General features: G+C 47.7%; 1 long non-coding RNA gene across 2 annotated transcripts; it reads right to left on the bottom strand.

Moving 5' to 3' along the window:
* Positions 1-6,212: 6,212 nt before the first annotated feature.
* Positions 6,213-10,216, bottom strand: LOC123574365 (uncharacterized). Of its 2 annotated transcripts, none has more exons than XR_006699217.2 (4): positions 10,126-10,216; positions 9,437-9,558; positions 9,185-9,282; positions 6,213-6,357 (listed from the first exon to the last, which is right to left on the bottom strand). It is a non-coding gene; the product is annotated as an uncharacterized lncRNA (long non-coding RNA). The 2 variants fall into 2 exon arrangements; XR_012414810.1 differs by having other exon boundaries at positions 9,194-9,282.
* Between the last annotated feature and the right edge of the window lie 3,913 nt (positions 10,217-14,129).

Genomic DNA, 14,129 nt, shown 5'->3' with positions numbered 1-14,129 from the left:
GGGAGGCCGAGACGGGCGGATCACGAGGTCAGGAGATCGAGACCATCCTGGCTAACACGGTGAAACCCCGTCTCTACTAAAAAACACAAAAAACTAGCCGGGCGAGGTGGCGGGCGCCTGTAGTCCCAGCTACTCGGGAGGCTGAGGCAGGAGAATGGCGTGAACCCGGGAGGCGGAGCTTGCAGTGAGCTGAGATCCGGCCACTGCACTCCAGCCCGGGCGGCAGAGACTCCGTCTCAAAAAAAAAAAAAAAAAAGAAAAAAGAAAATAAGACAGTCATTTGCTCTGAAGTAGAAAGAGAAGAAGTGGTGGGTAATGATGGAGGTATTTTTTAGGTGGAGAGGAATTTGTATAATGGAGTTCATATCATTGATCTGTCTTCTCAGTAATAATCATAAGACCTAACATTTAGTAGCCTAAACAATTTGTAATATATTAACTTACTTAATCCTCACAACCTCCTAAAGTATATACTATTGTTATCCCCATTTTACAGTTATGGAAACAAAGTCACCAAGAAGTGAGGTGACTTTAACAAGGTCACACAGCTAATAAATTGTTATACTCAGCCAGGCATGGTGACTCACACCTGTAATCCCAGCACTCTGGAAGGCCAAGGTGGGAGGATCAGTTGAGCCTAGCAGTTAGAGACCAGACTGGGCAACATGATGAGACCTCGGATCTACAAAAAACAATAATAATAATAATTAGCCAGGCATAGTGATGTGTGCCTGTAGTCCCAGCTACTCAGAAGGCTGAGATGGGAGGATTGATTGAGCCTGGGAGGTGGAGGCTGCAGTGAGCCATGATCGTATCACTGCACTCCAGCCTGGGTAACAGAGTAAGACCCTGTCTCAAAAAGAAAAAAAAAAAAAGAAAAAAGGTAGTGCTCATATTTCTACCCACAGGATAGAAAGGAGATAAGGTGATTTGCCAAGAATAAAAGAGTAACTGATGGAAAAGGAAGAGGGGAAATTGGGAACCTGAGTGAATATAAAAGTTTAGAACAGCCAGAGTGAAAAGTATGCCTCTGAGGGTGCAAGTGGAGTAAGCCTTCTTTCAGACCAGCAGCCTTCTATTTTCTCCTGCTAATAGAACCTCTCCCTTTGAAGATTCCACAGTCCAGATGTGTGGAATTCCTCAGTCCTTTCGGGCTATTTGAGGTGATTCTGCCCTTCCTTTCACATTCCTGGACTCTGGGTCTGCCCTTTGGACAGGATTCTCCTAGTAAAGCTGAAGATGGCAGAGAATTATTCTAGGCTGTCTTCTGACAGGGCCGTACACCAGCCACACACCTGGGCAGACTTACTGAAACTTTTTTTTTTTTCCCCGAGACAGAGTGTTGCTATGTCGCCCAGGCTGGAGTGCAGTGGCGCGATCTCCACTCACTGCAAGCTCTGCCTCCTGGGTTCACGCCATTCTCCTGCCTCAGCCTCTCAAGTAGCTGGGACTACAGGCGCCCACCACCACGCCTGGCTAACTTTTTTGTATTTTTAGTAGAGACAGGGTTTCACCATGTTGGCTAGGCCAGTCTCGAACTCCAGGTTTCAGGTGATCCGCCAGCCTTGGCCTCCCAAAGTGCTGGGATTACAGACGTGAGCCACTGCGCCCAGCCAGATTTTCTAATTTAAAAAGAGTTAAAGAGGAACACAGCCGGGCGTGGTAGCTCACGCCTGTAATCCCACCACTATGGGAGGCTGAGGTGGGTGGATCACTTGAGGTCAGGAGCTCCACACCAGCTCGGCCAACATGGTGAAACCCTGACTCTACTAAAAATTTAAAAATAATAATAAAAAGAGTTAAGGAGGAACAGACAGTTTCTAGCTCTCTGAGATTGCTCCTGTAGCCCTTACCAGGTAACAAAACCTATTTTTTTCAAACCAAAATTTGAATTTGCTAAAAACTTTTTATATATTCCATAATTATTTACATCACCAAGGAAACAGAGGAATTTACAAGCAAGAAACCAAACTGTCTCTATTCTCTTCCTCAAATGTCAGTGGTATTTTGGCAAAGATTCTTAGAGGAGTGAGAACAGAAAAGCAGCAACACTAAAAAGCCAAAAACCTCCTCATGTAGAGACATCAATCAAAAAATGCCACAACCAAAATTTCATTTCCCAGGAAGAAGAGTTGGGTTCAGAATAGTTTCCAGGCAAATTTGCATCATTGGTATTACTTCCTCCAGAAATACGTATTTGTATTTTTTTCACATCGAGACACCGTGAAGAACATCCAACTTCTTAGTAACTCTCCAGGTATTCCAGGTCACGTGCAGATGCAGAGAGCTGGGTTGATGGGGTTTCATGACTCAAAAGGCTACTGGCACAAATGCATTACGAGCCGGGCAGCCTGGATATTCAGCTAGACAATTCATTCAGAATCAAACTTAGATACAAAGATGTAGAGACACATTGTTCCTGAGAAGCAAACAAGGAGCAAATGCAACACAGAATGGAATTGGGTTTAAGAATGTGTCATGTGAATCCGCCTACAGACAACGCTGGGAACTGTTCCTGAAATGGGTGGCGGCTGTGATCACCTCTCCCTCAGTAGCACCATGTGCCACAGAAATCTTTTTTTTTTTTCTTTTTTTTCTTCATTTTCATTTTGGCAGTGCATTTTGATATGCTGTCTCCCTTCCCCCGTTTCCCTCCTCCCCACTCAGGGAGACAAGACTGATCCTCACTAACCTCTGTTATTTGCTGCCAGGAAAAGGAAGGGAGGTTGGGGGGTGCTTACAAACCCCTGTGAAGCGCGCCGGTCCTGGCATCACCCAGGCGGGCATGCCCTCTACCTCCTCCTGGTGGATGCGAAGGGAAGACTAATTCCTCATCGTCATGAGGACAGAGAGCTAAACCATGGCCAACTGAGAGACCTCCAGAGGAGGTTAGTTCAGGACCAATGGGTAAGTTCTGACATGCTTCTTCACTCTTTATGGGTAGACTTAAGAGGAGTGATGAATGGCAATATCTAGTCATTTACTGAGAAGAGAAGCCTACAGTTTTTCCTACTGTACTGAGTGAAAGCTCAGGAAAGATCAGGAGTGTCTGACACCAAAGCAGACATGAGTTGAAGCTGTCAAAGCCGCTACATCAACAGCTTCCCACTGTCATCCAGCTGAAGTCCTGGATGCTCCTCACATAGGAACAGGCACTCTTCTGAGAGACGAAGGCCACCTTCCAATTGCTGTTTCCAGTCAGAGGTAGATGTCACACACCCACACGTGCAAGTAAATCACAGATTGAAGACTTGTGGTCATGCTGTCTGTCCTTAAGCTATCTGCATGTGTTTTCAAGAAGGTTCCATGTAGTCCTAAACACTCCACTGTCCCCCGCCAACTCTGTCTTTTCTAGCAGAACAAGAAGAAATCTACAGATTGTAGAAGTCTGTTTTATTCTATTACTTTTGCCTCTTGGGCTAAGCTAAAACCAGGACCCCTCTTCTTCAGATTTTACATCATGTCTCATTCCCTCTTAGCCACTGCTTAGCTACATAGATTTTGCTCCCCAAGTTTCTATCAGAAATTAGCTTTTCTCTTAGTCATCTTTCCTATTCCCCTCTGCTATTAATTTAGAATTATCTTACTGTAATCAGACAGAAGGTCCTCCTTGCTACTCTGTTATTTCCATAGCATTTTTAAGTTCATCCTCCCTATACAGACACACACACGCCACACACACTCAGTATTTACATGGGCTCCAAATGTTCCAGGCCCAAGTAGACTGATTCTAGATGGGTATCCAGAACCTGAATTAATAACCTTTGGAGGGTTTGGCCTGAGACTACCTGCTCACCTGAATGAAAGGAAGAGCAAGGCTGTGACTTGTGAATCCATGAGGTGGGCCGCTGTTCATAGGGCAGGAAATAAGACTCACTGAGGGGACAGACCTTATGTCAACCCCAGAGATGCAGCAGTTGTTTTCCAAGTTCTCACTAATGTTTCTGGCTGGCCTAGGAGATAAAGAAGTTCTGAAAACAGGCCGGGCTCAGTGGCTCATGCCTGTAATTCCAGCACTTTAGGAAGGTGAGGTGGGTGGATTGCCTGAGGTCAGGAGTTTGAGACCACCCTGGCCAACATGGTGAAAACCCATCTCTACTAAAAATATAAAAAATTAGGCGGGCATGGTGGGGCGCGCCTGTAATCCCAGCTACTCTGGAGGTTGAGACAGGAGAATCACTTGAACCTGGGAAGCAGAGGTTGAAGTGAGCTGAGATCACTCCACTGCAACCCAGCATGGAGCGAAACTCTGTCTCAAAAAAAAAAAAAAAAGAATTTCTGAAAACCTGCTAATAGCATCCTCTCTGACTATCCTACTGAGGTATAGAAAGTTTTTGTGTTAGGGAATGCAATTTAATCCTAGATTATGGTCATCACAATTGATACTTACAGTTTGTAGTATACAAAGCTCTCTTATCAATGAAAGCTGATTTGATTTTTGTTGTGTTCTAGTGAAAAGGCCAGAGAAGGGTTTTAACCCCATTTAACAAATACAGAAGAAGATTCAGAAAGAATCTATGATATATCCAGAGTCAACCAGGCCAAGAAAGGACACAAAGCAGAAAGAAAGGAGCAAAACACCAAGAAAGAAAGCAATAAAGTGAACTCTGCCCTCAGAGAAGCTGTGATCATCTTAACAGCTGTGATGTATGGGGCCCTCTGTCAGGGTTAGGGGAAAAAGTGGAACAAAGCCACTCAGTTCTACTCATCTCCCCAACTCTGAACCCCTTGACCAGGTTGCAGAGACAAAAGAAACCTGGGAAGGTAGCCCACAGATCTTCCCAGGGATGGGGACCACAGAAACACCAGCCTTTATCATTAATTAAAACTGCATGCTTCCTTCCTTCCTTTTTTTTTTTTTTTTTTTTTGAGATGGAGTGTCACTTTGTCACCCAGGCTCACTGCAACCTCCACCTCCCAGGTTCAAGCGATTCTCCTCCCTCAGCCTCCGGAGTAGCTGGGGTTACAGGCTCCCCACACCATGCCCAGCTAATTTTTGTATTTTTAGTAGAGACGGGGTTTCACCATGTTGGCCAGGATGGGCTCGATCTCTTGACTTCCTGATCCACCTGCCTCGGCCTCCCAAAGTGCTGGGATTACAGGCATGAGCCACCATACCTGGGCTTTCTTACGTTTTTATGCATATTTGATGGGTCACTATAAAAGGTTTTTTTGGTTTTTTTTTTTTGTTTGTTTGTTTGTTTTTTTGAGACAGAGTCTTGCTCTGTCGCCCAGGCTGGGGTGCAGTGGCCGGATCTCAGCTCACTGTAAGCTCCGCCTCCCGGGTTTAGACCATTCTCCTGCCTCAGCCTCCCGAGTAGCTGGGACTACAGGCGCCCGCCACCTCGCCCGGCTAGTTTTTTGTATTTTTTAGTAGAGACGGGGTTTCACCGTGTTAGCCAGGATGGTCTCGATCTCCTGACCTCGTGATCCGCCCGTCTCGGCCTCCCAAAGTGCTGGGATTACAGGCTTGAGCCACCGCGCTCGGCCACTATAAAATGTTAACCAGGAACTCAGGTTAATATCATCACATAGACTGGATTTCCAGTTCAGGTCACAGGCAGACCATGCTCCTTGCACCATGGTCCCTGCCAGTCTTGCTAGAGGTCAAGCTGCCCCAAGGAATGAAGATGCTGAAAAAGGTCTGTCTCCCCTCTTTTTTTTTTTTTTTTTGAGATGGAATCTCGCTCTGTCACCCAGCCTGGAGTGCAGTGGTGTGATCTCTGCTCACTGCAACCTCCACCTCCCAGGTTCAAGCGATTCTCCCCTGCCTCAGCCTCCTGACTAGCTGGGATTACAGATGCCCGCTACCACGCCCGGCTAATTTTTGTATTTTTAGTAGAGACGGAGTTTCACCATGTTGATCAGGCTGGTCTTAAACTCCTGACCTCGTGATCTGCCCACGTCGGCCTCCCAAAGTGCTGGGATTACAGGCATGAGCCACCGCACCAGGCCCTGTCTCCCCTCTTGGACCCTGGCGTGGAGCAGTTTGCTCCTGTGTTGTAAAGGAAAGGTGATTCTTGGATGAGGCTTGCCTCCACCAAGTAAGCCCCGAAGCGTTCAGGAGAACACCACCACTGCAACATCCTTGGACCGTGGTGGCGGGAGACACCATGTGTGATGGGAGGCAGTGTGATGGCGTGACTAGCATTCAGTCCTGTCTAGGAAAGGAAAGGGAAATAAAAAGCTTGAATACAAAACAAGTACCTCAAATGCAGGCTGTGGGAGAGAAGGATATCTGGGATATGGTGCCAGTGAGGGGGCCAAGTGGCTGGCACTGAGCCTGCTTAAATGTGTCTCAGACATTCGGCCAGACATTTCTCAGAGATTTGGTCACAAAGGATGGACTCTTCCCACCTAGAGGACACAAGGACAGCACACTGTGTCTTTCTGGCCATTGGATCCTCTCCCTTTCCAGGCAGCTTGACTGGCCTCATCCTCTGAGTGACCCCCCACTGCCCTCAAGGACAACAGCAAGGTTTCACACAGAGTCCAGGAGGGGAGGGTGCCAGCAGGTGCCCAGGAGTGGGGCCCTAGCCCAAGTCGAGCTTTCCTGAAGGCCACATGGTGGGCAGTCAGCCAGGGCAACTCTGTCCCCTCCCCTCTTCCCATCTTATATGTATTCAAACCAGGAAAAATGTGATAGCACATGGGCAGCCTAGGCAGTGAATAAATGTCTCAGGCATCCTCTTGCAGCAAGTGTCTGTATATGTTATGGCTGTTTCCATCTTACATGTCCTTGAATGTTTATATGTCTTTCTCTCTCTCTCTGTTTTTTTTTTTTTTTTTTTTTTTTGGTGTTTTGTTTGTTTGTTTTTTCAAGACAGGGTCTCACTCTGTTGACCAGACTGGAACACAGTAACGTGATCTCAGCTCACTGCAATCTCTACCTCCCAGGCTCAAGCCATCCTCCCACCTCAGCCTCCAAGGAGCTGGGACTACAGTCACACACCACCACACCCAGCTAATTTTTTGTGTGTTTTTAGCAGAGACAGGGTTTCGCCATGTTGCCCAGGCTGGTCTCAAGCAATCCACCCACCTTGGCCTCCCAAAGTGCTAGGATTACAGGTGAAAGCCACCAGGCCTGGCTAAATGTTCATATTTCAATAAACCTCTACCACTTCACACACACACACACACACACACACACACACACACACACACACGAAGAGTAGGCTGGGCATGGTGGCTTGTGCCTCTAATCTCAGCACTTTGGGAGGCTGAGGTGAAAGCCTCACTTGAGGTCAGGAGTTCGAGACCAGCCTGGGCAACATAACAAGACCTCATCTCTACAAAAAATTTTAAAAATTAGCCAGGTGTAATGGCACACACCTGTAGTCCTAGCTGCTTGGCAGGCTGAGAAAGGAGGATTGCTTCAGCCCAGGAGGTCAAGGTTGCAGTGAGCCATGATCATGCCATTGCCCTCCAGCTTGGGTGACACAGCAAGACCCTATCTCAAAAAGAATAGTACATTATCAAGAGTAGAACTCTGTATTTCTGCCTTTTCCTCCCACCCTCACTCTCCTTCTGCTGCTGCTGTTGCCATTTGCTTTTTTCTCCTCCCTCAGCATCACTCACTTCCTCTCCCTTTTTTGCATGAGTCTTTTTCTCCCCACTCCTCCTCCTCACTGTTTTCTTCCTGTGCTCCTAGAAGAACCAAACAGTTCCATTTTAGGGACTCTGAACCCCAATGGAACAAGCGTTGGTTGGCTGACCTGGGGAGTGGAAGACATCACAGGAAACCACATTGATATGCTGGGGCTGGTTAACCTGGACTGGTCTGGACTTTCCCTGCTGTCCTATTGGCAGCAACTCAGGGAGTCCAGATGGCCCTAGAAAAATCTGCGGTCCAAGGATACAAAAACAGAATTGCTTTTAAGCCCCTAGAAATGTTGAATTGCTGTTATGGCCTCTGGAATAGAGCTGAAGCTGGGCCCCTCTAATGGCTGAAATGTGGCATAAACTTACAGGGGTCCAGTGTGGCCCCACCCAAGGATCACTAAGACATTGGGCATAAGGCTGGGCACGGTGGCTCACGCCTGTAATCCCAGCACTTTGGGAGGCCGAGGCGGGCGGGTCACAAAGTCAGGAGATTGAGACCATCCTGGCTAACACAGTGAAACCCCGTCTCTTTAATACAAAAAAATTAGCCGGGCGTGGTGATGGGTGCCTGTAGTACCAGCTACTCCGGAGGCTGAGGCAGGAGAATGGCGTGAACCCATGAAGCAGAGCTTGCAGTGAGCTGAGATCGCACCTCCGCACTCCAGCCTGGGTGACAGAGCGAGACTCCATCTCAAAAACAAACAAACAAAAAAGACATTGGGCATAGTCAGGAGCTCCCTGAGATAATGCTGATGGGAGGAATATCCATACTGGGAATGAAGACTAGGAGAGACATAGACCGCCTCTTGGCTGGAGACAGGAAGAGGACAACCCGCCCAAAAGGAGAAATATGGTTCAGGGAAAGCTCCTATATTCCCCAGCAAAAGGGACAGTTCTGGGCTGAGTACATCACACATTTCTACTCTTGCATGGTGCCAAAATGCTGTCCTAAGTCCAGTGCAATGGAGGTAAGCACACGTGCACATCTCCTTATGGAGAAAGATGCCCCTTCTGATGTTGGGAGTTGATTACATTCTGGTTTAACATTTGCTTTAAAGTACTATAAAAGATAACAGTGTGGCCAGGCGTGGTGGCTCACGCCTGTAGTCCCAGCACTTTGGGAGGCTGAGGCAGGCAGATCACCTGAGGTCGGGAGTTTGAGACCAGCCTGGCAAACATGGAGAAACCCTGTCTCTACTAAAAATACAAAATTAGCTAGGTGTGGTGGTGCATGCCTGTAATCCTCGCTACTCAGGAGGCTGAGGCACGAGAATCGCTTGAACCCGGGGACAGAGGTTGCAGTGAGCTGAGATCGCACCATTGCACTCCAGCCTGGGCAACAAGAGTGAAACTCCATCTCAAAAAAAAAGATAACAGTGTGACCTTTTGGAGTCCGTTTTCCCCTTGCCCACTCCATAATGAGTGGATATTTGTGGCTAAGAAAAGGGATAGCAGCAGTGAATGGCCATGAGCCAGACTTGAGCCATGTTAGTTGCCAGTCTTGGGATTACAGCAGAGAAATTGCCAGCGCAGCTAAGGGGAAGATTATCTAAAATACAAAGAGGGAGAATAGTTTTCTTACCCAACTTACAATGAGAGTATAAGCATCTGGGATCCCTAAAGACAAGCCACATGGTCAGGGCACGGGCAAAACGGTGACCAGCCTGACAGCAGGAGCCTCTAGAGAAGATAAGATAGATGTTAAGTTAGGCCAGGTGCAATGGTTCACACCTGTAATCTCAGCACTTTGAGAAACCAAGACCACCCTGGCCAACATGGCAAAACCACATCTGTACAAAAAATAGAAAAATCAGCTAGGCCTGGTGATGCGCACCTGTAGTCCCAGCTACTCAGGAGGCCGAAGCAGGAGAATTGCTTGAACCTGGGAGGTGGAGGTTGCAGTGAACCAAGATGGCACCACTGCACTCCAGCCTGGGTGACAGCATGAGACTCCATCTAAAAAAAAAAAAAAAAAAAAAAAAAAAAAGATAGATGCTAGGTTAGAATAATTCAGTAGGGAAATCTGACTTCGTTAAAGAACTTACTCCAAGAAGAATTTGACTGGAGACATGATAGAGGCAGAACAATCCTAGAAGCACAGAGTTAAGAAGGAACCTAAAGATCATTTAGAGTCTTTAAAAAAAAAAACACAAACAGGACTAGGATCCACTGGGTGGAGTGGCTGCAGGCAGGGTTAATTAAGCCGAAAATGTAACAGATAGGGACCAGTAAAGAAACTCCTGTTCTGGCAACGACAGCAAAGAGCAAAGGAGGCGTCTAGCTTCTGTAGGATCAGAAGCCCGAAGCCAAGGAAACCCACTTACGGAAGACTCAGATAAGACCTAGCATAAAACAGTCTCTAACTCTGGGACCTAGAACCTGGCCCAAGGCATAATGGGAAGGACTTGGGTCCCAAGTGTGACAGGGGAGTTCTCGAGCATCCAGGAAGAAAAGTAGCTAATGCAGCCTGGTCTTCCCAGAACGGAAGGTGACACAGAAAGGATGAGAAGAGAAGAAACTCACAGGTGGTGTCAGTCTTCCTGAGGGTCTTGTGTGCTCTGGGAAAGCATTGTCCGTAAATCAACACCAACAAACCAAGTTTGTTTTAACTCTTTTTTTTTTTTTTTTTTTTTTTTTTGAGACGGAGTCTCGCTCTGCCGCCCAGGCTGGAGTGCAGTGGCCGGATCTCAGCTCACTGCAAGCTCCGCCTCCCGGGTTCACGCCATTCTCCTGCCTCAGCCTCCCGAGTAGCTGGGACTACAGGCGCCCGCCACCGCGCCCGGCTAGTTTTTTGTATTTTTTAGTAGAGACGGGGTTTCACCGTGTTAGCCAGGATGGTCTCGATCTCCTGACCTCGTGATCCGCCCGTCTCGGCCTCCCAAAGTGCTGGGATTACAGGCTTGAGCCACCGCGCCCGGCCATGTTTTAACTCTTATCATATGACTATGTCCAAACCTGGCCCCTCATCTTTATTTAAAAAAAAAAAAAAAAAAAAAAAAAAAAAGGCCAGGTGCGGTGGCTCACGCCTGTAATCCCAGCACTTTGGGAGGCCGAGACAGGTGGATCATGAGGTCAGGAGATCGAGACCATCCTGGCTAACACGGTGAAACCCCGTTTCTACTAAAAAAAAAATACAAAAAACTAACCGGGCGAGGTGGCGGGCGCTTGTAGTCCCAGCTACTCGGGAGGCTGAGGCAGGAGAATGGCGTGAACCCGGGAGGCGGAGCTTGCAGTGAGCTAAGATCCGGCCACCGCACTCCAGCCTGGGCTACAGAGCGAGACTCAGTCTCAAAACAAACAAACAAACAAACAAAAAAAAAAACACTTTTGCATCACCCCAGGCATTCCATGTTATTTAAAATGTGAGTGCCACTGGCCGAGTGCAGTGGCTCATGCCTGTAATCCCAGCACTTTGGGAGGCTGAGAAGGGCGGATCACAAAGTCAAGAGTTTGAGAACAGCCTAGCCAACATGGTGAAACCCCGTCTCTACTAATACAAAAACTAGCCGGGCATGGTGGCGCATGCTTGTAGTCCCAGCTACTCAGGAGGCTGAGGAAGGAGGATCGCTTGAACCTGGGAGGTAGAGGTAGCAGTGAGCCGAGATCATGCCACTGCACTCCAGCCTGGGTGATAGATTGAGACTCTGCCTCAAAAAAAAAAAAAAAAGCCAGGTAAGGTGGCATGGCTCATGGCTGTAAGCCCAGCACATTGGGATGCTGAGGCAAGCGGATCACCTCAGGTCAGGAGTTCGAGGTCAGCCTAGCCAGCATGCTGAAAACCCCATCACTATTAAAAATATGAAATTAGCCAAGTGTGGTGGTGCATACCTATAATCCTAGCTACTCAGGTGGCTGAGGCAGAAGAAACACTTGAACCTAGGAGGCGGAGGTTGCAGTGGGCCGAGATGGTACCACTGCACTCCAGCCTGGGCAACAAGAGCGAAACTCCTAAAAAAATAAAGAAGAAAGAAAGAAAGAAAATGGGGCCGGAGCTGGGTGCGGTGGCTCACGCCTGTAATCCCAGCACTTTGGGAGGCCGAGGCGGGTGGTCACCTGAGGTCAGGAGTTCGAGACCAGCCTGACCAATATAAAAAAACCCCGTCTCTACTAAAAGTACAAAATTAGCTGGGCGTGGTGGCAGTTGCCTGTAATCCCAGCTACTCAGGAGGCTGAGGCAGTAGAATTGCTTGAACCCAGGAGGTGGAGGTTGCAGTGAACCGAGATCACGGTGTTGCTCTCTAGCCTGGGTAACAGAGCAAAATAAAAAAAAAAAGAAAAGAAAATGGGGCCAGGCACGATGGCTCACGCCTGTATCCCCAGCACTTTGGGGGGCCGAGGCGGGCAGATCACCTGAGGTCAGGAGTTCGAGATCAGCCTGGCCAACATAGTGAAACCCCGTCTGTACTAAAAATACAAAAATTAGTGGGGTATGATGGTGGGCACCTGTAGTCCCAGCTACTCAGGAGGCTGAGGCAGGAGAATGGCATGAACCCAGGAGGCGGAGCTTGCAGTGAGATAAGATGGCACCACTGCACTCCAGCCTGGGTGACAGGGCGAGACTCCATCTCAAAAAAAAAAAAAAAAAATTCTCATATATATATATATGTAATTGTATTTTTTTGGTGAATATATTACTGTAGTAAAAGTATGTTTTATGCTTTCACTACATTTGAATACACTCTAATTCCAATGCCTCTGACAGTTTGGAATGGAAACTATTATCTTTATTTCTACTTATTTATTTTTTATTGATTTCGAGACAGGGTCTTGCCCTCCCACCCAGGCTGGAATGCAGTGACACAATCTCTGTTCACTGCAACCTGCACCTCCCAGGGTCAAGTAATCCATCCACCTCAGCCTCCTGAGCAGCAGAGGATAAATACCAATTTCAAAATAATATCTATCTTGGCCAGGCACAGTGGCTCATGCCTGTAATCCCAGCACCTTGGGAGGCTGAGACGGGCAGATCACTTGAGCTCAGGAATTCAAGACCAGCCTGGCCAACATGGCAAAACCCTTGTCTCTACAGAAAATACAAAAATTAGCCAGGCATGGTGGCATGCGCCTGTAATTCCAGCTACTCAAAAAGCTGAGGTGGGAAAATCACCTGAGCCAAGAAGTTGAGGTTGCAGTGAGCTGTGATGGCGCCGCTTCACTCCAGCCTAGGTGACAGAGCAAAACCCTGTCTCAAAAAAAAAAACCAAAAAGAGCATGAACTCTAAAATCCGAGGGCTTTACCACTTACAGGCTAGTGACACTGGGAAAGTTACTGAATTTTTCTGTGCCTCACTGGAAAAACAAAGATAAAGATAATAGTCTCCAATCTGGGCACAGTGAGTAATGCCTATAATCCCAGCACTTTGGGAGGCTGAGGAGGGCAGATCACTTGAGCCAAGGAGTTCAAAACTAGCCTAGGCAACATCGGAAAACCCTGATTCTACAGAAAAATCCAAAAATTAACTGGGCATGGCGGCACGTGCCTGTAATCCCAGCTACTTAGAAGGCTGAGGTGGGAGGATTCCTTGAGCCTGGGAAGCCGAGGCTGCAGTGAGTCAAGATCGTGCCATTGCACTCTAGCCTGGGTGACAGAACGAGACCCTGACTCTAAATAAGTAAATAAATAAATAGGGCTGGGCACGGTGGTGGCTCAAGCCTGTAATCCCAGCACTTTGGGAGGTGGATGACGAGGTCAGGAGTTCGAGACCAGCCTCACCAACATGGTGAAACCCCATCTTTACTAAAAATACAAAAATTAGCTGGGTGTGGTGGCACACGCCTGTAATCTCAGCTACTTAGGAGGCTGAGGCAGGAGAATCGCTTGAACCCGGGAGGCGGAGGTTGCAGTGAACTGAGATTAGGCCATTGCACTCCAGCCTGGGCAACAGAGAGAGACTGCATCTCAATAAATAAATAATCTTCTCTCCAAACTGTCAGAGGCATTGCAACCAGGCTGGCTCCATCTTGTATAGGGGCTGGGTAAAATGAGGCTGAGACCTACTGGACTGCATCCCCAGGAGCTTAGGTGTTATTAGTCATAGGATGAGATAGGAGGTCAGCACAAGATACAGGTCACAAAGACCTTGCTGATAAAACAGCATGGTGGCTGGGTGCAGTGGTTCACGCCTGTAATCCCAGCACTTTGGGATGCCGAGGCGGGAGGATCACAAGATCAGGAGATCGAGACCATCCTGGACAACATGGTGAAACCTCATCTCTAGTAAAATACAAAAAATTAGCTGGGCATGTTAGCACGCACCTGTAGTCCCAGCTACTAGGGAGGCTGAGGCAGGGGAACTGCTTGAACTCAGGAAGCGGAGGTTGCAGTGAGAGCTGAGATGGCGCCACTGCACTCCAGCCTGGCAACAGAGCAAGACTCCGTCTCAAAAACAAAAAAACAAAACAAAACAAAAAACAGCATGCAATAAAGAAGCTGGCCAAAAATCAACAAAACCATGATGGCAATGAAAGTGACCTCTGGTTGTCCTTACTGCTCATTATATGCTAATTGCAACATATTAGCATGCTAA

Source organism: Macaca fascicularis, chromosome 7 (genome assembly GCF_037993035.2).
Source record: "Macaca fascicularis isolate 582-1 chromosome 7, T2T-MFA8v1.1".
Taxonomy (NCBI): Eukaryota; Metazoa; Chordata; class Mammalia; order Primates; family Cercopithecidae; genus Macaca; species Macaca fascicularis.
This window is presented reverse-complemented; position numbering and strand designations above follow the sequence as displayed.